General features: G+C 40.6%; 1 pseudogene; it reads left to right on the forward strand.

Annotated features, from left to right (window-relative positions):
* The first annotated feature begins 24,242 nt into the window (after positions 1-24,242).
* Positions 24,243-24,663, forward strand: LOC116748634 (annotated as a pseudogene).
* The last annotated feature ends 454 nt before the right edge of the window (positions 24,664-25,117 follow it).

The raw sequence follows: 25,117 nt of genomic DNA on the forward strand, positions 1-25,117 counted from the left end.
TATAACAGCCTCCCAACCGGTCTCACAGCTTCCTCCTGTGCTCACCTACAGCTGATTCTCCACATCGTACCCAGAGTGAGCTTTTAAAGACTGTGAACCAAATTATGTTATTCCCCTGCTTGTTGTCCTTCAACTTTTTCTTTGGCTTTTAAAGGCCCTACATGTTCTGGCCATTACCTGTCTTTCCATCTTCATCTTGAACCATTCTCTCCATCTACCATGCTCCAGCCACTCTGATCATCGTTCTGTTCCTTGAACACCCCAAACTCACTTCTGTCTTAAGATTCTTGCACTGTTTACTCTGCCTGGAATGCTCTGTCTCTCTCCTGATCTTCATGTAGCTGACTGTCTTGGCATTCAGAGCTAAAGGCATATATCACCTTCTTAGAGAGACTATTCTTGTTACCCCAAGTCTAAATGATCCACTCAGTCACTTTCAACCACATCACCCTATTTTAATTCTCTGCAGAGTATCGCTATCTAAGATTTTTCTTGTTTAAACTGTAATTTTCTGTCTCTCCCATTAAAGTGTATGGTCCTTGAAGTTAGAATCCTGACTTATCTTTTTTTTTTTTTTTTTTGCGGTACGCGGGCCTCTCACTGTTGTGGCCTCTCCCGTTGCGGAGCACAGGCTCCGGACGCGCAGGCTCAGCGGCCATGGCTCACGGGCCTAGCCGCTCCGCGGCATGTGGGATCTTCCTGGACCGGGGCACGAACCCACGTCCCCTGCATCGGCAGGCGGACTCTCAACCACTGCGCCACTAGGGAAGCCCCTGACTCATCTTTTTTGCTGCTGCCCACAGCATAATTCTAACCGCAGGGCCTAGAACTGTGCATGGCACAGAGCAGCTGTTCAATAAAGAACTGAGTCATTTCAAATTCATTGCCTTCACTTTACATCAATATTTAGCATCTCATACCACTAGAGGGCAATACATCACCTAAATGAAATGAGCAAATTGGTGTGTCCTTTTATACCACCTTCCAAGGTGAACTTAATTGATTTTAATCATTAATGTAACAGACATTTATTTAAGAAAAACACTCCAACTCAAAAAAAAATGGAGTGGAGAGAGGAAAAAAATATCTTTTAGATTTTCAAACCAGTCACCTGGTATAAGCCCAGGAGAAAAAGTTTACTCCAGGGTTTCAAATAGTGAAATAATTTTAAATGTACTTTCTGTTTAAAGATATTATTCGGGTTAAAAAACAAAAAACCTCATCATATAAAATGAGAAAGTGTTAACTTCAGTGCTATGGAATTGTTTGGGAAGTCAGAGGGAAATTGAGCAACATTGTATTTGCTCCATCTTCTACACATACACAAAAAAATATGTATTCTTTGGTCACTGTTCTGATTTTTGCTTGTAAAAAGTGAGTCCTGGTCAGTCTCATAAGAGTAGAGATTCTGAAAGGGATTTTCTTTTTTCTATTTTTGTAATTCCATTTCATTCTGAGCTTTTTTACTTCTAAGCTTTTCTTTTAAAGAAAGCAACCTGGTTATGTTTAGGAAATGTCAGAGAGCAATAAGGCCTCAACTGTTCCATTGACAGGTCTGCCTCGTGGCCAGAAGAGCCCGAGTGACTAATGTCCAGCGATGAGGACAAGGTTTCTGTTTCTTGACCCCGCAGCAGCGCCTGTCATTGCAGGCACAGAGAATGTGCCGTCACACAGCTCAGTCAGCTCGGCGACAAGAGAAGCACACAGCGTTCCCAGTGGCCTCCAGGTGGCAGTGTAGAAATACTTGAAATGAATTTACCCGCTGAGGAAACTATTCAGTGAAGGACTCCTGTAATGGTTGGTTGGCTGTAAGCACAGTTTCCAAAACCACATTGGGTCAGTCACCACGACAACTGGAAGGCTGTACTGGAATCCATGAGATTCTTGGTGCTCTGTCTCTAAGGGTGAGAAATGACTTATAGAAGAAAAGTTTGACCCTAGGTGGGAAAACATTTTTTTCCTCATGTAAAATAATCTGCTCATGTGACTTACTATGGCAGAAAGTCTTCCCAAAATGTGAGTGCTGACGGCTGTGGGAGCAGGGGTGGGTCAGATGAGGCTGGGACTGTCAGGGATCCATTTCCAGGGATGCACTGGAGGAGGAGAGTGGCCTAAGCTTTTTTCGGCACTTAGTAACAATAAGAGTGGTTCAGGGCACTCACCACGTGTGTGGTGGGAGGCAATAATCAAGATCAACTTGCTTGCTTCTTTCAATTCTTTTGAGTAGGGCAGGATCTACTGAATCCTCAGACCTATTATAATATATTGCCAGTAACTCAGTAAAAGGATGCAAAAAGCATGAGAATGAGCCCCCTGTGGCCCCCTTCACTAAGGAAAGAGAATATTATCTTTCACCCCCATGTTCTCAATTTTCCACCACAAAAGATACATTCAGGGCTTCCCTGGTTGCGCAGTGGTTGGGAGTTCGCCTGCCGATGCAGGGGACACGGGTTCGTGCCCCGGTCCGGGAAGATACCACATGCCGCGGAGCGGCTGGGCCTGTGAGCCATGGTAACTGAGCCTGCGCGTCCGGAGCCTGTGCTCCGCAACGGGAGAGGCCACAACAGTGAGAGGCCCGCGTACCGCAAAAAAAAAAAGAAAGATACATTCATGTACTTATTTGGCAAATGATCTTTTGCTGAGCACCCACAAAATAGTTACTACACTCAAGGAGACAAATGGAAATGGAGAATTAAGTTATGAGAGGTATCAGCAAAATGTTATTGGGAATTCAAAGAACAAACACTTAAAGCTTCCAGTGTGAGGAAATCAAGTTTAGGTTGATAGAATTGGGTGATGAAAGAAAGGGTATCCCACACCAAATAGACAGAGTAAGCAAACATATGAAGGTGAGATAACTCAAAGCGAGTTGGATATATAGAGCACAGGCAAAGAAAAGAGGAAAAGAGTCAGTATGAATTGAAGTTATAGGACAAGGCCCTGAATTATGGGGAGGTACTAAGATAAGGACCCTGATTCTGCCCTTGATGGGCTTACAATTTCCTGAAGGAGATCATTCATAATCAAGTCTCTGGTATTCACAGAAAAGGATATATGTATCTTCAAATTTCTGTCATTTCTCAGAGCTTTCTGGATGAATAAAACTGAGGTGGCTTCAGTTCAGGGGCAGAAGTCATATGGGACTGCTTTTCTTGTGGGTTTTTCTCACTTTGGGCATGAAAGAAAAAAAAACTGGCAGAATCCATCCAAGTCTAATGTTAACTTATTTCTGTCTTTGGGGCTGGAGATGAATTTGACACAGATAAGTAAATCTAGCCAGTTAAGGTCACAGATTTGACCAATGGGAAGATGTCCTGTTAAGTCTGCAAGAATCTTGGTTGTTAGTGTCACAGGGGGTTGCTCTGGTTCGTGTACCTCTACCAACTTCCAGTGGCTAATAAGCTTTTGGCCCAGTGATGGAAGCAATAGTGCCAGTGACAAAGATAAACAAGGTCCTCTGCCAGGAGCTAAAGCTAAATCTTTCTGATAATGGCAACCTGACATGTGCATGGCCCCAGGATCACGGGCCATCGCTACCATAACCATTTACTATCTGTAGTGGCTCCAAGGCCCTGATACTATAAGATGGCCTCCATGGCTGCTGCATTATCATGAAATTGCCAAGGCCATGTTCTTCTCGTAACTTCCCAGAGCAAATGGAGCTGGAAATGGACGTTAGGAAGGACACACACAGAGCTCAGCCTATGTTGGTGGTGGTTAATCAGAGATGACTTCCATGCACCATATTAAGGAAAGCTGTTTATGGGTGGATTTTAAAGAAAGCGTGGGGAGAAAACTTTGCTTCTTTGTTTTTAGTTGGAAGTACTCTATATCGTATGGAAATGCTTTTGATTGCTACTTTACAGCAAACCCAATATCGATGGCTTATTATTTTATTGCATACCAAGAAGTCCTATATGGGTAGTTTTTCTCTCTTTTCTGTCCCTCATTCTTAGCATGTTGGCATTTTAGGTTTTGCTTATTCCTTCATATAACACCAACCATTTCCGCCTCTTCTATCAGGAAAGGAGAAGACTTTCCCTCTACATATTATGGCCAGAACTGGGTCATGTGGTCACCCCAAGCTCTAATGGAGGCTGGAGAAATGAATGTCTGTCTAAGAAGAAGAGGATTGTCATGACTGGTTTAAACCAGCCATAAATCATCTCCAAGAGCCAGGCCATTTGTTATCACAAACAAAATTGGGATTCCAGTAGCAAGAAACAAGAAGAGTTATTGGGTAGACAACTAACAGTGTCTGTCACAATCCCTTGCCATGTCAGACCCAATGGTTTTTAGCTGTTGTGGGATGGAAATACAACAGACTTCATCACTCTTTGCCTTGAAAACCTTCTTCTCCTTCCCTTCCCTCCCTCTTCTGAACTAACCTTTTTTTCTTATACGCACAGGTAGATAGTAAGCAAATTTCTTCTCATCCTTAAGATCCTACTGAAATCATCTTCATGAGCCCTTTCCTGGCCTCACATCCCAGTGTTAGGCATGTCCATGCCTCTGCTCCCACAGCAAACTCTACCCTGGCATGTATCACACTGAGTTGCAGCTGTCTCTTTCCATATCTTTGTTCACCCCCAGATTGGGCTTCTTGTGGAATCTTATTCATATATGTCATATTCATATTCCCAAGACTGAGCACAAAGCCTGGTACATACTAACTGAATAAATGAGAGCTCCAAAACGTTTTGCTACATGCTGTAATTCCTTAAGAAATGGCATTTCTGGATAAAGCATATACAGAAGTGTTCATTATTTGCAGTTAGAAAAGAGCACCCCTTTCAAGGAAGAGGTGCTCTGTCTCAAAGAGAAGCTGATCCTGGATGACTTTTCTACCTTTGTCTGCTGGACTCTGGTACCATCCCTTTACCTACGCCTACTCCCCAAATGTACATGGTGGAGTGAGATTGCCCTCATACATGGACCATCTCTGGGAAGGCAGTGTTTCACTGGGAAAAGAGTCTGAGCTTCGGAGGTTTGATTCTTGGCTCAGCCATTACCGAATTTTACTAGAAAGCAATACGAGTTAGCCTGTTAGCTAACCTCATTGATCTTCAGTTTGCTTATTTGTAGAATGTGATATAATAAAATATGAATAATAGCCTCAGATGGTTATTTTAAGTATTAAATGACATAGCATATGTAAAATGCTCAGCACATGGTAGATACTCAAAATATTATTATTATTAGTGAAAGAATCTTGGATCGTCAATAACATACTTTTGTCAGGTCAAAGTTCTCTCATTTGCAGATTATTTCACTGCCCTAGAGCCAAAAAGTTCTGTATCACACAATGAAGCTGAGAAATTTCTTAGCTCCATATCATTTATGTATCTAGACACCTCTATATTAGAAAAAAAACAAACCTGGTGATAATTATAGCCCCAGTTTCAAGGAAATGTCACAGAATATCTCCATAGGAACTGTTGTGTGTTTTACATATCGATATTATGTAAGCATGAAGACTTACTTATAGTAAGGTCATATGTATTCTATATAAGTATAAAAGAATTTATAATTATCCCTCATTCATTCTTTCATTGAGATATAATTCACATACCATAAAATTTGCCCTTTAAAGTATACCATCCAGTGGGTTTTGGTATGTTCTGAGTTGTGCAACCATTGTCATAGTCTAACTCCAGAATATTCTCTTCACTGCAAAAAGAAATCCCCATCTACATTAGCTGTCACTTCCATACTCTCGCCCACCCCTCACCCAGTCACTGGAAAGCACTAATCTCCTTCCTATTCCTATGGATTTACCTATCCTAGATAGTTCATATCAATGGAATCCCATAATATGTGACCTCTGTGTCTGGCTTCTTCACTTGGCATAATCATTTCAAGGTTCATTCATGTTGTAGCATGTTTCAGTATTTCATTCCCTTTTATGGTTGAATAAACTCTATTATAGAGATATGCCACATTTTGTTTATCCATTCATCATTTGATAAATATTTGTGTTGCTTCCACTTTGGGGTGATTATGAATAACACTACTATGAACATTTGTGTGCAAGTTTTTATGTGGACATATGTTTTCATTTCTCTTGGGTATATGCCTAGGGGTGGAATTGCTAGATTGCGTGCTAACTCTATGTTTAAACTTTTGAAGAACTGCTAACTGTTTTCAAAGTGGCTGTTACATTTTCACCAGCAATGTCTAAGGGTTCCAATTTCTCCACATCCTTATCAACACTTATTTTTGTCTGTTTTGCATTTTCCTAAAGACTAATAATATTGAGAACATTTTCATGTGTTTCATATCCACTTGAATTTTTTTTTTTTGGAGAAATGTCTGTTCAAATCATTTGCCCATTTTTTAATTGGGCCATTTGTCTTTGTTGTTGAGTTGCAATCATTCTTTATATATTCCGGGTACTAGACCTTTATTAGATATATGATTTGCAAATTTTCCCTCCCATTCTATGGGTTATCTTTTCACTTTCTTCATAATGTCCTTTGAAATACAAACTTTTAAATTATTTATTTTTTTACTTATTTATTTATGGCTGCATTGGGTCTTCTTTGCTGTGTGTGGGCTTTCTCTAGTGTGGCGAGTGGGGGCTACTCTTCATTGTGGTGTGTGGGCTTCTCATTGTGGTGGTTTCTCTGTTGCAGAGCATGGGCTCTAGGCACACAGGCTTCAGTAGTTGTGGCATGCAAGCTCAGTAGTTGTGGCAGGCGGGCTTATTTGTTCTGTGGCATGTGGGATCTTCCCGGATCAGGGTTCGAACCCGTGTCACCTGCATTGGCAGGCGGATTCTTAAACACTGTGCCACGAGGGAAGTCCCCAAAATTTTTAATTTTGATGAAGGCCAGTTTATCTATTTTTGTTGTTGTTGCTTGTGTTCTTGGTGTCATATCTAAGAATCCATTGCTTAATGCAAGATCACAAAATGCACACCTATGTTTCTATGAATTTTATAGTTTTAGCCCTTACATTTAGGTCTTTGATCTATTTTGAGATAATTTTTCCAAAGGTTATGAGGTAAGGGTACAATTTCATTCTTTTGAATAATGTCATCCATGAGAGCTGGAATCAACTTTTTCTAAACTCCTGTTAATACTGATATTTCGACCTCTTCCATGAATCACAAATGTTCTTAATGGCATTTAGAATGGTAAATCCTTTCCAGAAGGTTTTCCATTTACTTTGTCCAGATCCATCAGAGGAATCATTGCGTATGGCAGTTATTGTCTTATGAAATGTATTTCTTAAATTAGAAGATTTGAAAGTAGAAATTACTCTTTGATCCATGGGCTGCAGAATGGATGTTGTGTTAGCAGGCATGAAAAAACATGAATCTCTTTGTACATCTCCATCAGAGCTCTTGGAAGACCAGGCGCATTGTCAATGAGCAGTAATATTTTGAAACGAATCTTTTTTTCTGAGCGGTAGATCTCAACAGTAGGCTTAAAATAGTCAGTAAACCATGTTACAAACAGATATGCTGTCATCTAGGCTTTGTTGTTCCATTTATAGAGCACAAGCAGAGTAGATATAGTATAACTCTTAAGGGCCCTAGGATTTTCAGGATGCTAAATGAGAGCTCAACTTAAAGTTGCCAGCTGCGTTAGCCCCTAACAAGAGAGTCAGCCTGTCCTTTGAAGCTTTGAAGCCAGGCATTGACTTCTCCTCTCTAGCTATGAAAGTTCTAGGTGGCATCTTCTTCCAGTATAAGGCTGTTTTATCTACACTGAAAATCTGTTGTTTGTGTAGCCACCTTCATTAATGATCTTAGCCGGATCTTCTGGATAACTTGCTGCAGCTTCTACATGAGCACTTGCTGCTTCACCTTGCACTTCTATGTTATGGAGATGGCTTCTTTCCTCAAACTTCATGAGCCAACCTCTGCTAGCTTCAGACTTTTCTTCTACAGCTTCCTCAACTCTCTCAGCCTTCATAGAACTGAAGAGAGTTAGGGTCTTGCTCTGGATTAGGCTTTGGTTTAAGGGAATGTTGTGGCTGATTTGATCTTCTATGCAGACCACTCAAACTTTCTCCATATCAGCAATAAGCCTGTTTCACTTTCTTATCAATTGTGTGCTCACTGGAGTAGCATTTTATTTAAAACCATTTTTTAATTGAAGTATATTTAATTTACAATGTTGTATTAGTCTCAGGTGTGCAGTAAAGTGATTCAGTTTTATATATATATTCTTTTTCGGATTCTTTTTCATTATAGGTTATTACAAGATATTGAATATAGTTCCCTGTGCTATACAGTAGGTCCTTGTTGTTTTATAGATAGCAGTGTGTATCTGTTAATCCCAAACTCCTAATTTATATCTTCCCCCAACCCCTAGAGTAGCACTTTTAATTTTCTTCAAGAGCTTTTCCTTTGCATTCACAACTTGGCTGTTTGGTGCAAGAGGCCTAGCTTTCAGCTTGTCTTCACTTTCGACATGCCTTCCTCACTAAGTTTAATCATTTCTAGCTTTTGACTTAAAGTGAGACACATGTGACTCTTCATTTCACTGGAACACCTGGAGGCCATTGTAAGGTTATTAACTGGCCTAATTTCAATACTATAGTGTCTTAGGGAATAGGGAGGCCTGAGGATGGGGGAGAGATGGGGAACAGCCAGTTGGTAGAGCAGTCAGAATACACACAACATTTATCAATTAAGTTTGATGTCTTACACGGTTGTGGTTTGTGGCTCCCAAAACATTTACGAGAGTAACATCAAAGATCACCGATCACAAATCACCAATCACCATGAAACGGAATCCCCCTAAAACTGAGTTTCCCCGCCGAGTTTATGATTAACCTCTCTATCCAAAACTTTATCCCCTTTCTTGTCCCACCCCTGTTCCCCTCAGAATTGGGGAGTATCAAAGAAAAGGGGGGATTTGAAACTGAGCAGGATGCTGCAGGGCTCTCCCAGGTACAGAAGCTCCTCCCTGTATCCCATTTCTTGTTTGTAGAAAAAGGCTTTAGTCTCCTAGGCCTTCCCTGAGTTCCAAAGAGCAGACTCAAGCCATTACTCATTAGGGAAGCGAGGGAATGCAGAAACAAAAGAAAAGCAAATAGTTCAGCAATAAAACAGAGTCCTAGTTCTCCTCAAGGGATATACATAACAATCTGATGCATATCTTTGAGTTGTTCTGCAGAAACTAAGACCACCACCTAGGTGGAGGATGGTGAGTACATGCGGACCACAAAAACATAAACCCCAGACTGGCTTGAACCAGAAGGTTGATGATTAAGATTCCTGAAACTTCACCAAGCAGTCAGAAGAAACTCTATGAGCTTCAACCCTCACCCCAAATACTGCCTTTGAAAACCCTTCCCTGAAAGCCATCAGGGAGTTTGGATCTTTTCAGTATGAGCTGCCCATTCTCATTGCCTGGTGCCCTGCAATAAACACTGTACGTTCCTTCACCACAATCCAGTGTCAGTAGATTGGCTTTGCTGTAGGGCAGGTGAGTGGACCCAAGTTCAGTTCACTAACAACCATAACAAATATGAAATTAATGAAAAAGTTTGAAATATTGCAAGAATTACCAAAATGTGACACAGTGACACAAAATGAGTAAATGCCATTGGAAAAATGGTGCCAGTAGACTTGCTTAACATAGGGTTGCCACAAAACTTCAATTTGTAAAAAACGCAGTATCTGTGAAGTGCAGTAAAGCAGAGCCCAGTAAAACAAGGTATGCCTTTATTTACGTATTTGCACACACACACATACATACATAGAGAGATGTATATACACACATCTGTATATATATACCTACACATACATACATACAGAGAGAGAGAGAGAAAGAGGGATTTATTGTAAAGAATTGACTTTGCAACTGTGGCAATCTGAAATCCATAGGGCAGGCTGTGAGGAAGGGCAGGCTGAACATCTCAGGCACAGGCTGAAGCTGCTATCCACAGGCAGAATTTCTTCCTCAGGGAAGCCTCAGCTCTGCTCTTGAGGCCTTTCCACTGATTAAATCAGGCCCACCAGATTATCTGGGATAATCTTCCTTAAAGTAAACTGATTATAGACTTTAGTCACATTTACAAAATACCTCCACAGCAGCACCTAGATTAGAGTTTGATCAAATAACAGGAGACTGTAGCTCAGCAAAGCTGACACATGAAACTGACCATCACCATCTAAATGTCTCTCTACATGCCAGCACCATGCGGTCTTGATTACTGCAGCTTAGTGATACATTTTGGAATCAGGAAGTGTGAGTCTTCTAACTTTGTTCTTCCATTTCAAGATTGTGTTGGCTCTTCTGGGTACTTTGCATTTCCATGTGAATTTTGGGATCAGCTTGTCAATTTCTGTACTCCCAATCATTTTTATATTAAGCTAAATTGATAAATTAGAAACTTTAAAATCTAATCCATGTAATCAAGATGCTCTACTTTGTCTGTCAGTTTTTCCTACCTTGTGCAAGCAAAAGTGCATTCCAGCTGCCAGTGTGAAGGATGGAGATGAAAAACGTATCACAAGAATAAATGAATTAACGTGACATCCAATAAACAATTTCAGTTCTCAAACAGCACTTCTCTCTCCTGACTATCAAAGAGAGAAAAAAAAAATACTAGCATGTTTCACATTTGTTACTTGATATGGTTATTGGTGACAAATGATATTTTCACCTTCTTCTGGAGGGGGGCACACAGTGTACTCTCAAAATCAATTCATTTGGTTACCCATAAACCTCTTTTTGAGACTTCATGAAGTCCCAAGCCCTTGTGAAGTGACCTGTGGCTGGAGAGATGAATAGCATGTTTTCTGCCCTTGGGAAGCTCGGGGTGACTGTCAGAGCAAACTTAACCAGCCAAAATGAAGAAACCAGGAGCCAATCTGTCTTGCCTTTGATGCAAGCATCAAATGTGCATTCCCTGTCCCCACTGACTGTGCTATTTTCTAGTCATTCCTATGTGATTAAGTTTTTCAAAGACACAACAGGTTGGTGAGAAGTAGTTGTGAGGTTTTGGCCTCCTTCTGGATAAGAGAGTAAGTGGAAGTCCCACTGGTAATGGCAGCCTGCTCCACCTTCCTTCCTTCCCGCTTTGCTGTTTGGTTTTCTGGGATAGTTTCTCAGCACTCAGGCAACCTGAAGTGATTTGAGAGACAATGTGTATTGGTTAAGAACCAGTTAATAGCCATGTGCCTAGAAAAATACCTAATTAGGAAATGGCCCTTTTTTTTTTGCGGTATGCGGGCCTCTCCTGTTGCAGAGCACAGGGTCGGTCCGGATGCGCAGGCTCAGCGGCCACGGTTCACAGGCCCAGCCGATCCGCGGCACGTGGGATCTTCCCGGACCGGGGCATGAACCCGTGTCCCCTGCATCGGCAGGCGGACTCTCAACCACTGCGCCACCAGGGAAGCCCATAAATGGCCCTTTTGGAAGTCTACTCTGAAGGCTCCTCACCTTTGCTTGTCACTAGGTTTGAGAATTCTTGTAAGAAAAGGTGCTGAAAGCTTTCTTAGAGATTGAAAATATAGGACTGCATTTTATTAAAAGGCTTTCTTTCTTATTTTCTTTTTCTTACTCAATAATCAGATCCCTGTGAAAGAGATATGACATTGAGGCTAGGGACTGAGAAGCTCAGTGTCCCCTATTGCTCAAAATGGCACCCACAGTTGATATGGGGACTGGGGAAGAAGGTGGCCCTTGAATTCTAATTGAAGGCATTATGTTCTATGTGATGAACCTCACAGTCTCCTATGCCACTGTGAATGAGTGAATAAGAATGTTTTTAAAGGACCACTGAAAATATACCGTTTATAGAACACACCAAAATCTGTTTAACAATGGTCATTATGATTATGCATTTAAGTGTAAAAGGACGGCCTGTTTGTCAAAATCAAGGTGGTCTGGACAGAGATGTTGATTGTTTTTGAGATTCTCACACCAATGAGGCAGTACCTGGCACCCCCTGTCCACCGACCCCCAACCCCAGGCCAGTTTAAAATCAGTGTGAATGCTGTGTAATCTAGCCAATGGGATTGATCCCGGTCAGGTATTAAGGGCTAAAATGGATTAAACAAAAGACATTCTCCTTGTAACAGGAAGGAGAAACTTCAAAGATAGGATTTGTCCTTGTTATGACAAAGGAAGTGGATTTACACACTGCCTTGAGGCACACCCCTCTGTGACTTTCAATTTGCTCTTCTCTGTATGGGGAGGTTTTTTCCCCTTCTTTTTTTTCCCCCAGTTCCCAGGGTCCTACCCAGAGTAAGAACCCCAGGTTAAGAGAATCAGATTGAAAACGCTTTTGGGGGGTTTGTTTTTAAAGACCAGGCCCCAGGCATCTCCCCAATCAAATGATTCTCAGGTTCAGGCACCTCCCAGGGCCCCATCACTCAGACGGTGTCACAGTGACAATAAACAGGTGAACTAGGGAGTGCTGTTTACATCCCTCCAGCAGAGCAGACTGAACTCTCCATTCTGGTGCTTGCATTTGGCATGAAAATCCCAGAGACAGAAATGCAAACAAGCAACAGGGTGTCCTAATGGGTTAATATAACTCTACTCCATGAGAGGAATTAACATACCTCACTGCATAGACTTATAGTCCTGGGTCAGGATTAGCCATGCTGTGCTTTATTTTCAGATCTCCTGATGCAATGTTATAATGATTTTTATTGTAATAGTACATATGTAAATATAATTTATCTTCTGGGATTTCAAAGCATTTTGTAGTTTTTGGTAAGATGTATACATGTATACACTCACATACACATGGATATGTACCCTTTTTTTAATCAATTATTATACTCAAATTGCCCTTAAAATACTTAAGTTCTCTGTGATGAAAACGGAAATCATACTAGTATATAAATGTTGCACCAAAGTTTCTCAATGTGAGTACTGTAAAATCACTCTAAAAGAAAAAAAAGTAATTCCCATTGAAGCCCAGATGTTGACTCCAATTATGTTTATAATATTACTTAAACATGTATGAACATAAAACTAGTGATGAACTCCTATTGCAGTTCTTATTCAATTATAAAACCAAAGTCTGTGCACTAATTACAAACAAATTGCAAACCCAATAAAATTCAAATTAACGTTCAATTCATGAGACATACGTAACGTTTTCCTGAAATTGAGCGACCACTTACAACCTGACTACAGTGCCGTCTGCCCCTCCCTTGTTCTGTTGAGTTGGGCATGCCAATGCAACTATCTGAATTCCTGGGAAGTGTTTTTCAAACTGAATATGTTGACATCATTTGATCCTTATTACTTATTGGTCAAAGCATTGCTTCCTTGAGTAATTGTTATCATAATGATCTTTAACTGCAATATATATTCTCCTTCATTTTTCTGATGGACTCCAATAATACTACAGTCACAGACTTGGTGCTGAAATTACATGGCAGGACTCCATTATATTTGTCATCCAGATGGTTCAGAATATGATGATATTACATTTTTAAAAGATTGTCTTTTACATAAAGTCAATGACTTTTTAGAGAGAGTGCAATGTCCCCTGAGAATACGTACTTGGTCCTGGATTTAAGGATTTAAGGATTCTAAATAAATTTTACAAGTTAAGCAGTGTCTTTGTCCCCAGAATTTATTTTCTTGCCACAGGGCTGAGCATCTGATTTAAAGAACAAAAATATCCCTTCTCTGCTATGAGGCAAGAGTCCAAGTCCTGATCAAATAACTAGTCTTCATTATCTAGCCAATTACTATTCTCCAGCTAATAAATGTAAGACTGGGTGTTATCCCTTAAGGAGCTTACAATCTACTTCAGGAGACAAGACATAAACATATAAAGATTTCCATATTTAAATGTATTCAAAATTTGCTAATGAGGAATCAGCATTTCTCGGTCAACTCACAAGGTTTAAAGTAAGCTATGGAAACATTACTTGTCATTTACATTTGAATACTTCAAAAAACTTCAAATCATACTGTGATCTTGCTGTGCAGTGAGAAACGCACCATCTGGAAGATGCCATCAGTGGTTTGAAATGAAGAAATCTGATCGCATTTAGACTTTGACTTTCTGAAAAACACCTGTGTCATTAAAATGACCTTGAAAGTTGTGACCAAAATACTCAAAGCCGTGAGGAATCTCCACAATCGAATTGGGTATTATTTTATATCTGAAAAAGTTGTATGGTCATAAGAGATTAAAAGTATATGGAAAGAATGCACACTTCTGGGAAGTTCAAAGATCTTTAGAATTAGGGAGAAGAGAAATTTACATACAATAAAGAGCCAAAAATATGTCAAATGTAATCTAGTGATTTTCCTGGGTGGAGGTGTTCAGACTCGGATTACAGAAGAATTAGGTAAGACAAAACTCGAACTCAGGGCACAGGTCTATCTGGGATCACCCGTTTGGCAGTGGGGGTTTAAATATAATGACTATGAAGAAGCAGCAGCATATTCTATCAGGATTGCTGACAAGAATCCAGCCTTGGTCCTACTTGGAAACTGGTCATTAAGCGACCTCAATCCTTAACATGGCTTGAGATAATTTAAATCTTTCAGAATGAAATGTAGAAGAAGTGTTAAGAGGCTCAAACTTGTAGTTTCAATATGTTTGAGTGGAAAGAAATCTGCATATTTGGTATATAATACTACTTGTAATATTTAAGAGAATCTGTCCTGTTAGAGTAACTGATCAGCCTTGTAATTCCAGTATTAAGATGTATGAGCCAGTAATTGATTTAGACTTGTGATTTTAAGTTGAAATCTAACTAAGGTTATAAATATTACTGGGTTGTCTAAGAGAGCTTAAGAATCACCATATACAAATTTCAATTATTGGAATTATAAGAACAAGTTGAGTATTTGAGAAGGTTGTTCTATCAAACAAAAGACTTTAGAAGGAAATCAAGTACATCAATTAGTAAATGTAATTGAAATTATTTTAAGATATTTCAATTTATTAATTAAATTAAACAAGTGTATTCAAAGACCAGTTTAAAAAGTAATTGTTAGGGCTTCCCTGGTGGAGCAGTGGTTGAGAGTCCACCTGCCAATGCAGGGGACACGGGTTCATGCCCCGGTCCGGGAAGATCTCACATGCTGCGGAATGGCTGGGCCTGTAAGCCATGGCCGCTGAGCCTGCGCGTCCAGAGCCTGTGCTCCGCAACGGGAGAGGCCCACCGCGTACCACAAAAAAAAAAAAAAAAAGTAATTGTTAAATTTGCTAGGTTAATAAATAGAATAATAAAAATTTTAAGTCAAACCTAAAAGCTTATGGAAGAGCTAGGTTTTTTAATTTGTAATTTAGTATATCAAGTATTATTGTTTTAAAACTAAAGTTATCTTCTGAAGAGTATCTTCTGCACATAAAAAAAAAGACCCACAATTTATAAAATAAAAATGCTTCTTCTTTCACTGTATCATTCCAAGTGAAAATATATTATCTTAAGCATCTTTGCAATTGTAGTGTAAACTATGTTTCATTTTTCTGATGCGGTTGTAAAATAACTACCACTAGCATGGTCTCACTGGGGTCATCAGGGAAGTGTAGTGTTTGTCTTACCAAATCTTAGACAATGTGACTGACTTCTGGATGGGTGCTTATCATGGAGTGGATAATGTGAAGTCTGAAGCCCAGGTGACAGGAATAAGTTCTCAAAGTGATACACCCCAACCTCTCTCCTTCCTACATTATTCACAATGCCCTCCCAGTTCAACCCTCACCCATTTCCATTACAATCCACATCTCACTTTTAGCAATAGAGACACTGCTCTCATGAAGCTCCCTCACATATTGAAGAATCTATTTGGGTAATAGCTATTGCTGTGGACTGAATTATGTCTCCCCCCACCCCAAATTCTATGTTGAAGCCCTAACCTCCAATGTGAAGGTATTTGGAAATAGGGCCTTTGGGAGGTAATTAGGGTTAGATGAGGTCATGAGGGTGGGGCCTCTCATGATGGGATTAGTGTCCTTATAAGAAGAGACACCAGAAACAAACTCTCTCTCTCTCCCCCTTTCCCTCCCTGCCTCCTTCCTTCCCTCTTCCTCTCTCTTTCCTTCCCTCCCTCCCTCCCACGTGAGGACACAGTAAGCTGGTAGCTATCTAAAAGCCAGAAAAGAGCCCTCACCGTTGGAACTCAATTGTCTGCCACCTTGATCTTGGACTTCCCAGCCTCCAGAAACATGACAGATAAATTTCTGTTGTTTAAGCCACCCAGTCTATGGCATATTGTTATAGCAGCCTGAGCAGACTAAGACAGTTATACCTAAGGAATAGTGTTTCTGATTAATAAAGATAGAAAAGATATCAATTGCATCCAAGATTATCTTTCTAATTAGCAATTTCAATAATGACTAAAGGACTCAAAGATAATCAAGACACTACATACTTTCTTCTACAACATCTCATTTAATGGCTCATTTCTAAACCTACTCCAGGGTTGAAAATCATCTAAGAGACAGTTTAATAATAAAGAGATTTTTTCCAGATTATATAAAAGAGCAGTCCCACAGTTGCTGATGGAACTGTGTGGTAAATAACCATAATGGCCCCAATTTTTCATCCCTCCCTGTATCCATACCCTGTGTCATGTCCCTTTGCCCTCCTCCATGGGCAGGATAGCCTGATGGTAGCACCCTGTACCTGACACTGAGCTCACTGTGTGTCTTTCTTTGTTCAGTGCAATGTGAAAAGATAGGCGGCAAGCAGAGGCTTGATATGGGCTTGTGCATTGGGTTTGCTCACCCTCGAACTTCTGCCATCAGCAGGGGACAAGCCGAGGCTAGCCCAATACAGGACAAGAGCTAAGTCACCCCAGTGGACAAGCCCAACCAAGGTCAGCAGGACTACTGAGATGACCTCCAGATGGCCACAGATGCAGGACCTAAAACACAAACTGACACAGACGGCAAACATGGAAAACACCTGCTCTACCCCGTCATTCCCACCGGTAGAGGTGATGGATGATGTTTCTTTGCACACCCTGATTTAAAAACTTTCAGGGAATCAGAGCTGGTATAAGTTTAAACTATTGTGAAAATAATTGGACTCTGACCTACAGAAGTGGCTTCAAGGTCTGTTATCAAACCAAACGATGAAGGCCTTCAAATCCTACACAGAGTTATTTTCAGAGTTACTGAAAGGTATCCTTCACACGAGGATAGTCCTGTTTAGTTCTGCCTAAAATCATTTTCAACGTGAGGTAATTATTCTGTCAGGAACACAGCCATGTTATCACCCTGCACCTTGGCAAACAAGTGTGCCCTGAGATCATCATTAGAGAATCTGTGAAGTGACAGAAATGATGTGTCTTTCAGGGGCTGGAGGAGGGACTCATCCCAACAATATGTTACATCCAGAAATTGTTCTTTTTTTATGTAAATTGGACCTAAGCAAACCCAGAAGAACGATATCTGATGAACACTCTTCCCGTGCTCCCTGAATAAGAGAGAAGAAAACCTAATAGATCTCTCACATCTCTAATTCCTGTGATTTAGATCCCAGTAATGAAATGAGAAAGAAGCTCCCTGAATCATTTTTAATCTGAGCCTTTTCTCCGAGGAAAGGTCCCTGAGGAGTTAATGTCATGTCACTAAGTAATTAGATCTCCATTGCTTAGCAAGGATTCTACACCAAAGGCAGGGTAATTCTATTAGAAAATGAAACCACAACATTGTACAGTTCTGAAGCTACTAAATTTGTATTTAATTATCCAGGTAATGGAATTATGCAATCAGTTCTAATCTGATATCAAGAGGAAAAGTTCTTGATGTGTTTTTTTTTGCAAGGCTTTATGAAAGGGCCATGCAATTAATATGACATGCTTAATTACTGAAATGTAAAGATATCTTTGCAAGAATATATCCTCATCCAAGCATGTATGCTCTTTTAGCTGCTTAGATCTTTGTCATTACTAACGTATTTGTGGCTTCTTATCTTATAATGACCTATGGTAATAATTAGCCCCATAATAAAACAAAGACCTTAGCACTGTGTTGCAAAACTCAGTTCTGTACATTATTCCAGAGAACAAGAGAGAAACAATGAGGATTCAGAAAATAATTTAGATTCCCTTAAATGCTCATAAGGAAAGTTTTAAAAATCTATCAAAATCATGAAAATCTACCTGAAGCACACATTTTCAAATATGGAAAAAAAAAGAACAGTCAAATATATATCATAGATAATGAAGTGGATTAACACGTGCCAGAGTAAGATTCTTCCTTTATAGCTATTAATCACTTATAAATACAGACTGCAAAAAGTTCCTTAAACAGTAGACTTGATTCCTAGAGCTAATATGTGCTCTGCTTTACCAAGGTAATTATTTAAATTCCATTTTTCTTTGCTGGCACACCTTTACTACATAAACAAAGTTTCCTATATGCTTTATTTTACTTGATTGTTTCTTTAAGATTGTTTCTTTTAGTTTTTTGCACTATGGCCCCCTGAGAAAGAGAGAGCTTAGTAGCCTAAAGAAACAGCGTGCAGACAGGAACTAAGGTGTTTACCTTTTGGTAAGCCTTCCTTTTCCTATCTTGAACTGTGGAATTTTCCAAAGTCTTCCATTACCATTTTTGAAATTAACGAGCCTACTAAAAACGTCACTTGAAGTCAGAAGCTATTTTTCTGTGTTGTTTCTCCTCACTTGTTTATCCCTTTGGCCAATAGCTACATAGACAATTTTGTTTCCCATCAGGGGCAGAAGTTCGATGTGTGGTTGTTATTATTTACTGTGAAACAAATGACCACAAACTTGGTGATTTAAAACACCAGAAATTTATTTCTCATAGTTTCCGTAGGGCAAGATCCACTGGGATGAAATCAAAGTGTCAGCTGAGGCCACAGTTCTCACCTGGGGCCCGAGGTCATTTTGTGGACAGAATCCATTTCCTGTGGTTGTAGGACTGAGGTCTTTGTTTTTCTGTTTTCCTGCTAGAAGTTGGCTGGGGACCTCTCTCAGCTCCCAGAGGCTGTCCGCAGTTCTTTGCCATGTGGCCCCTGTAGGCAGTTCACAACCTGGATGTTTTTCTTTCCTCCAGGCCAGCTGGAGTGTGTTTCTCTGCCTCCTCCTTCTGGGACCAGTCAGAGAAAAGTCTCTGTTTCTAAAGGGCTCATGTGATTAGGTAATCTACCTATCTTAAGGTCAACTGATGTGGAACCTTAATTACAAAATCCCTTCAAAATAATACCTAGTTTAGTGTTGGATTGAATAACTGGGAGAAGGGGTGTGTCCCCCATGGCTTGGGACCATCAGTTCTGCCCAGCACGGGGGACCTGTCAGGACTTCGATCTCTTCTTTAAAATTGCTCTGGCACCTGCAACTTTCTCATGAGGAAGGCATTTCTTTGGGCTTAAGTATTTCTAAGAATGTCTGTAAAATAAAACCAACTACTTCATCTACTTCTGTAATACCATTATTGAGCACTTGCTATTTGCCAAGCACTGTATATTATCTTATTTAACTTTCTTAGCAACCCTATAAGAAAAGTGTTATTGTGCCCACTTTATATATCCTCAGGGGAGACTGAGGATCCAAGAGATAAAGAAACTTGCAACAGAATCGTACAATTGTGCAATTGTTTACTGATGGGCTGGTATTCAAATTCAGGGCTGTCTAATCACACCATCCAGCAATTCCACTCCTGGGTATATATCAGAAAAAACAAAAACACTAATTCCAAAGAATACATGCCCAATGTTCATAGCAACATTATTTACAATTGCCAAGATATGGAAGCAACCTAAGTGTCCATCAGCAGATGAATGGTTAAAGAAGATGTGTTATATATATATATATATATATATATATATATATATATATATATATATAACGGAATACTACTCAGCCATAAAAAAGAATAAAATGTTGCCATTTGCAACAACATGGATGAATTTGGAGGGTTTTATGCTAAGTGAAATGTCAGACAAAGAAGGATAAATACTATATGATATCACTTACATGTGGAATCTAAAAAATACAATAAACTAGTGAATATAACAAAAAAGGAACAGACTCACAGATATAGAGAAAAAACTAGTGGTTACGAGCGGGGAGAGAGGAGGGAGAAGGAGCAATTTAGGGATAGGGGATTAAGAGCTACATATTATTATGTATAAAATAATCTACAAGGATATATTGTATAACACAGGGAATACAACCAATATTTTATAATAACTATAAATGGAGTATTACCATTACATATTGTGAATCACTATATTGTACACATGTAACTTATATAATATTGTACATCAACTATACTTCAATTTGAAAAAAAAAACAAACTCAGGGCTGTCTGACACCAAAGTGATGGTTTTTCTCACCATACTACTCTACCTCTCCGTATGAGTCAGCGTTCTGATGGAAAACAAACAGCATACTCAAAGAGGTCTAATTAAAAAGAGCTTAATTAACTTAGGATTCTTTATAGAGGTGTGGGTAGTGTTTAAGGGAGCCAACAGAGGAGAGAGCACCTGGGGATTAGGGGTGATGGGAAGCCATGACCACCTATAGGCCTACAGGGACAAGGAAAGGGAATGGAGATGACAGAACCTAGAGAAAGCTCTGGCTGGGAAGAAACCCAGGCATTGACACAACCTGGCCCTTTAAGGAGAAGGGTTGCAATAACTAACTTACCTCTCTCTTCCACCTCCAATCTCCTGGTATTAATTTCCATTAGCCAAACCCAGTTGGAAGCCAGAGGGCAAGAGAGCCCAGGTGATACAATCCCCTGGATCAGCATCCCCAAGCACCAAGCAGAGCATCACGGCGGGGAGAGTGGGGCTAGAGAGGGAAATGGAGAATAACCAGAACCGTCCCTAACATGCAAGTACCTCTGCACGTGCAACACATGGCAAGCTTCTTGAGGCCAAAGTCTCTGTCTTCTACTTTTTGTCCGAGTATAATTTTCAGAGACAACTAGTTGACGAACGCTTGATTTATCGATGGTTAGCATCTTGACAAGAGTATTAGTTTGTTAGGGCTGCCATAACAAAATACCACAGACTGGATGCCTTAAACAACAGAGATGTATTTTCTCCTAATTCTGGAGGCTGGGAGTCCAAGATCAAGGTGTTGCAGGTTTGCCTTCTTCCGAGGCCTCTCTCCTTGGCTTGCGTATGGCTGCCTTCTTGCTGTGTCCTCACAAGGTCTTCCGTGTGCATGCCCCTCTGATGTTTCTTTGTGTGTCCAAATTTCAAAGTACAGAAGTGTTCAGGAGGAAAGATCAACTGGATCGGATATTCCTCATAGTCAAATAACAAGGGTCAGGAGTGTCCACTGGATCTGGCAACGTAAAGGTCATGATGACCTGGACAAAGGCAGTTCCGAATGAGCAGCCGGGATGAGAGTCTGACTGAAGTGAGTTCAAGGAAAATGAGGGGAGTTGGAGATACTGAGTCGAGACAACTCTTTAGGGCAAATTTATGTTTTCTGAATGTTCTGGTTTCACTCAAGGTTGGGGCAAACTCTACATGTGAAATGATGTGTGAAGGCAACAGGGCATGTCAGTCTGCCACCTCTAAAAGGCAGAAACCACCCAGGCCCAGGCAGTCTGACCCTGGGTCCTGTGTCCCATTTCTCCCTTTCCGGTGCCTTTCCTAGGGCTGCTTCCCCTTCAGGATCTGGAGGTCCACCTTTTCACATCCTGCTTGATAGCAGTTATTGGCAAAAGTGCAAATCAGTTCGTTGCCTCTTGGGGGTATTTGCCAGCAGGGAGAGGAAGCTTTGCCAGGTCGTGAACCTTCCCCATGACTCCTCAAATCCAGTGATAAATGCACCTGGACACCCAGCATGTAGATAAGGGTGGGCCTGCTACAATCAGTCTTAAGTGTTTCTTACAAAGGAAAACCAAAAGGACCCAAATAGAGAGAAACAGCCTAAAAAGTGTCTTACCTGAGCAACAGGGAGAAGGAAGCAGGCCTCATCTCTCCCCCTCTGAGAGGCCATAATGCTCTAGGGCCTCAAAGAATACCCCAATTTATACAATTCACTGCTGCAGCATTAAGCCTGAATGGCATTTGGTGGCAGATAAAGTCTCTGTGCATCATATAACGGAGGGCTGTGCAGCCAGATCTTGTTTAGAATAACATTTAAAACCTGGAAATCAAATGATATGTCCAGATAATTTCTGTGGTAAACCGCAAACCAGTTACGCTTCGGGTTAAGCCTCTGCATTTCTAAACAACATGCCTTTATTCTCTCCAGGCCAATACTCGGACCTTCCTGCCAGCAATATCAAATAGCAAGAGGCTGAATGTACCCTCTGTGTGAGCATTAAAGGATAAGCAGACAAGGAAGACAGCGCCTCTCTGCCGAGGAAATCTCCATCTTTGAGACGCCTCCTCAACACACATGTCCAGTTGGCTTCATTCAGTTCCTTGGTTCCTTGAGTTATTTGCTAATCTCTAAAATTTGAAAAACAAACCAAAAAACTAAACAAACTCCCAAACATCCCATCACTTCATACAAATAGAGCTCTTAGTTTTCTGAATTTCTTTTCTTTATCCCTCTCACTTGAACAGATCTCTCCTGGTCATTGAATGGCATCTTCTTGCTGTATCTTGTTTCACAGGATCAGAGTTTGGATGCACTAGGAAAACTGACAGAACCTCCTGGTGACCCTCTGGGGCAAGAAAATTAATCCAATCCTGACAACAGGGCAAGAAAAGGGGCAGCATTGTTTTATGTCATTTAATCCTCATTTTATCATGGAGGAAACCAAGGCCTACAAGGTAGTACAGTGTCATGATCAAGCTTGGAGGATGTGTCCATGATGTTGACGGGGCCTGTGTGAATGTATGTCCCTTATGAATGAACCCCCTTTTCCCAGGAAATCGCTCTGCCCTTCCCTCCTGCCTCCCATAAAGGAACCCATCCTGTTAGACATGTGCTCATGGTCACATCAGGCACCAGGAGAAGCCTTGAAGCATCTACACCGGTTTCCTCTGGATCACTTCCATTTAAGATCAGAGCTCATGAAATGAATTGCTAAGGTTTTCTGCTTCACATACTGCCCCAGAGCACTATCTAATGCAGAGAGGGAAATGTATAAACTCGGACAGCAAGCACATTTCTGTCCATTGGGGCAGGGACCTACCCTCTGTAGAAGTCCACTAGGCATCATTTTATTACTTTCGAAGTAAGAGAAGGATATTTTTTTTCCCCTTCGGGTAAAAAATGTTGCCGTAGATTCTTTTGCTAAAAGAGTCATTTAAATATTACTGGTCACGTCACATTGTAGTTGTTTGGAAATAATTATATCCATATCACAGACAGTAAATAATAGACGTACCTTCACTAACGTTTTATTCCTGTTCTGTTTTAATATGGCAAACTTAGAAGTAATTTAATCTCCCAGTCAATTGAAGTGGTAGGGGGTTCTTCACACAGAAGAATGCACGTTATTAATTCCGGGCAGTCTTCATCTTGTACAATTAGTCACTGTTTGCAGCTGGCAATGTTTTCTTAATTTTCCATAGTAGTGGATTTTCCACAGTTTTCTCAGTTTAAATTAAGCAGTAAGAGCTGCTGTTTCTTCTTAAATAAATTTTCTTTGCACAAAAATACATGCCTCTGGCTGTGTCAATTTTCCCATTTGATTAAAGGGCCACCAGGCAATTAATAACAATGCATTTTAAAGTACTTTTGGAAAAAGTAATTTGAATCGCCAAACTTGTGTATATTTGAATTGATCGTTACAGAAGATTTAGCAGGCATTTGAAAATCCTAGAACCTTGGAAAGGACGAATAGAGCCCAGCAACCAAGTCTGGCGGACTGTGGGGTGGTCTCCCTAAAAGGCACTCACACTTTGGGGTGGTAGGGGCAGGAGACCACCACTTTGCAGGAGGCTGGAGCAAGAAAGGCAACCTCAAAATGGGGGTGTACAGAAGACTCTAGGCTATGATGTTACGGTCTGAGTGGGAAAACCATTTCAAAAGCAATGAGACAACATGGGTGAAGCTTGAAGACATTATGCTAAGTGAAATAAGCCAGACAAAGAAGGACAGATATTGTATATTTCACCTATATGAGGTGCCTAGAATAGTCAACTGCATAGAGACAGAAAGTAAAATGGTGTTTGCCAGTGGTTGAGGGGAGCGTGGAATGGGGAAACCTTAGTGTTTAATGGGTACAGAGTTTGTTAGTAGTGATCAAAAAAAAGTTCTGAAGGTAGCGGTGATGACTGCACAACATGAGACTGACTGAATGCCACAGAATTATACACTCAAAAAGGCTTAAAAGGGTAAATTTTATGTTATATATATTTTACCACAATTAAAAAAAAAAAAGGAATGCGGCCTTTTTTCATGTTCGAGAGGTAGAAGCAAGGATGTGGTGGCTCCTCCCATGCAAAATTCTGCATTTCTGGGGTCTTCTGGTAGGAACCATGATGAGCTATGCTGACAGCACGGGAGCCAAAATTCTGTGTACTATCTCTGTGAAGTGGATCGAGGGACGGTTGGACAGATTCCTGCTGCTGATGCAGGCGACATGGTGATGGCCACAGTCGAGAAAGGCAAACCGGAGCTCAGAAGGAAGATACGTGCAGCAGTGGTAATTCAACAACGGAAGTCATCCCGGAGAAAGATGTTCCTTTATTTTGGTATCATGTGGAGGTCATAGGAAACAGTAAAGGCAAGAGGAGAGGCTCTGCCATCATAGGGCCGGTTGCAAAGGTGTGCGCAGACTTGTGGCCTAATTGTGTCCAATGCTGGCAGCATTGTATGATTCTCCAGTGTTTTTGTTTTTTAAAAAAACCCACCCCATTAAAAATTATTTGCTCCCAACCCCCGCCCCCAAAAAATAAGTAATGAGGATATTCAAAGCTAACTGGTTTCCTTTTTTAAAGAAAACACACACACAAAAAGGAAAACACGCCCTAGTGTCATCTATAGTGAGAGTTAGGGCTTCTGTTTGACAGTGGGGTCTCTAACTGACCTCTGCTTAACTGACTCAGAGGATTAGCCAATGCCATCTGCTGCATCTGTAGGATCTACTGACCAAAGCTCAGGAAAAGCTGACGCTGGTCACCACTACATATGCTTGTGCATTCTGCTCCCACCGGTTTGTTGAATGCCTCCTAAGATTCGGTTAAGATTGTCCCCAAACCTGTTTACACCAGGTTATTTTAATTATACAATTTAATTAAATATTATGTAAGATGAAATGTGAGCTCACAAAG

Source organism: Phocoena sinus, chromosome 2, assembly GCF_008692025.1.
Source record: "Phocoena sinus isolate mPhoSin1 chromosome 2, mPhoSin1.pri, whole genome shotgun sequence".
Lineage (NCBI taxonomy): Eukaryota > Metazoa > Chordata > Mammalia > Artiodactyla > Phocoenidae > Phocoena > Phocoena sinus.